This window comes from Durio zibethinus, chromosome 20 (assembly GCF_047325235.1).
Source record: "Durio zibethinus cultivar Kanyao isolate XHJ-2024 chromosome 20, ASM4732523v1, whole genome shotgun sequence".
NCBI classification, from domain to species: domain Eukaryota; kingdom Viridiplantae; phylum Streptophyta; class Magnoliopsida; order Malvales; family Malvaceae; genus Durio; species Durio zibethinus.
In genome coordinates this window covers 24,832,501-24,835,000 of record NC_143181.1, presented here as the reverse complement: position 1 = coordinate 24,835,000, position 2,500 = coordinate 24,832,501, and positions in this window count along the sequence as shown.

Here is a 2,500-nt window from a genome sequence, read left to right as displayed (position 1 = left end):
GCTGGGCCCTGGTGCGGGCGCCTGCCTCGACCACCATCGGCACACGCTCCGCCCTGGTGCGGTCGGTTGCCTCGAGCACCATCGGCACACGCTGGGCCCTGGTGCGGCAGGTTGCCTCGAGCACCATCGGCACACGCTGGGCCCTGGTGCGGCAGGTTGCCTCGAGCACCATCGGCACACGCTGGGCCCTGGTGCGGCAGGTTGCCTCGAGCACCATCGGCACACGCTGGGCGCTGGTGCGGGCGCTTGCCTCGACCACCATGGACACACGCTGGGCCCTGGTGCGGCAGGTTGCCTCGATCACCATCGGCACACGCTGGGCCCTGGTGCGACAGGTTGCCTCGAGCACCATCGGCACACTATCGGCCCTGGTGCGGGCGGTTGCCTCGACCACCATCGGCACACGCTGGGCCCTGGTGCGGGCGCTTGCCTCGAGCACCATCGGCACACGCTGGGCCCTGGTGCGGGCGCTTGCCTCGAGCACCATCGGCACACGCTGGGCGCTGGTGCGGGCGCTTGCCTCGACCACCATGGACACACGCTGGGCCCTGGTGCGGCAGGTTGCCTCGATCACCATCGGCACACGCTGGGCCCTGGTGCGACAGGTTGCCTCGAGCACCATCGGCACACGCTGGGCCCTGGTGCGGGCGGTTGCCTCGACCACCATCGGCACACGCTGGGCCCTGGTGGGTTTAGGCACATCTTCAAATTTCTGTCGTGCCAATGCCATTTTTATGGCTTGTAAATTCATACAATGGTCCCCTAAGCCTTCACGTGAAGTTTCGTTGGAAGATGACTCGTTTTCTATTTTTCACGATTTTCGAAACTTTTTGCGGTTCGGGATTTTTTAAAATTTTTTTATAAGGATTTTTGGCACCAAATTTTGTAGGCATGATCCTTCTATTTTTGTTGGCATGCACAAAAAAATTCAGCTAAAAACTCGAAGTAGAGAAGATTTTGTGACCGTTTGAAAAAAGTGTCCCCATTTCAGACACTTTAACGGCTACTGGTAGCAAACCTGTAAAATCTCAAATGCTCTTTAAGGGGGTGTGAATTCTCAGAGGTTTGATGAGGGATAGGGGGCCAACACAAGGCCAAGTACCAGCACCCATCGCACATCATTTGCGCACACCCCCCCGGCCCCCCTCCCAATCGCCGGAACCCCAATGCCGCCGGTCAGGTTCTCCGGCGGTACTCCGGCGATGCTCCGGCGATGCTCCGGCGATGCTGTCCCGAGTGAAAAAAATGCGGCACCAGCACATGCTGGAGCCAAGCATGGGCACCGTGGCTCAAAATCGAACTTCGGCCAAGGCCTCGACCATCAATGGCACATGATGACGCATGGTGATGGCACATGCATCGACCATCATCGGCATAGGCTGCCCTTCGGTACGGGCACTTGCCTCGACCGCCATCGGCACAAGCTGGGCCCTGGTGTGGGTTGTTGCCTCGATCACAATCGGCACATGCTGAGCCTTGGTGCGGGCGGTTGCCTCGAGCACCATCGGCAGACCCTGGGCCCTGGTGCGGCCGGTTGCCCCGATAACCATCGACACACGCTGGGCCCTGGGGCGGGCGCTTGCCCCCAGCACCATCGGCACACGCTGGGCCCTGGTGCGGGCGCTTGCCCCGAACACCATCGGCACAAGCCGGCCCTTGGTGCGGGCTCCTGGCTCGACCACCATCGGCACACGCTGGGCCCTGGTGCGGGCGGTTGCCTCGAACACCATCGGCACACGCCGGCCCTTGGTGCGGCCGGTTGCCTCGACCACCATCGGCACACGCTCGGCCTTGGTGAGGGCGCTTGCCTCGACCACCATCGGCACACGCTGGGCCCTGGTGCGGGCGCTTGCCTCGACCACCATCGGCACACGCTCGGCCTTGGTGCGGGCGCTTGCCTCGACCACCATCGGCACACGCTGGGCCCTGGTGCGGGCGGTTGCCTCGACCACCATCGGCACACGCTCGGCCTTGGTGAGGGCGCTTGCCTCGACCACCATCGGCACACGCTGGGCCCTGGTGCGGGCGCTTGCCTCGACCACCATCGGCACACGCTCGGCCTTGGTGCGGGCGGTTGCCTCGACCACCATCGGCACACGCTGGGCCCTGGTGCGGGCGGTTGCCTCGACCACCATCGGCACACGCTGGGCCCTGGTGCTGGCGGTTGCCTCGACCACCATCGGCACACGCTGGGCCCTGGTGCGGGCGGTTGCCTCGAACACCATCGGCACAAGCCGGCCCTTGGTGCGGGCGGTTGCCTCGAGCACCATCGGCACACGCTGGGCCCTGGTGCGGGCGGTTGCCTCGACCACCATCGGCACACGCTGGGCCCTGGTGCGGACGGTTGCCTCGAGCACCATGGGCACACGCTGGCCCTTGGTGCGGGCTCTTGCCTCGACCACCATCAGCAGAAGATTGCCCCTACGTCGAACACCATCGATACATGCCGGGCCTTGGTGTGGGCACATGCCTCGAGCTGGTGCGGGCGGTTGCCTCGACC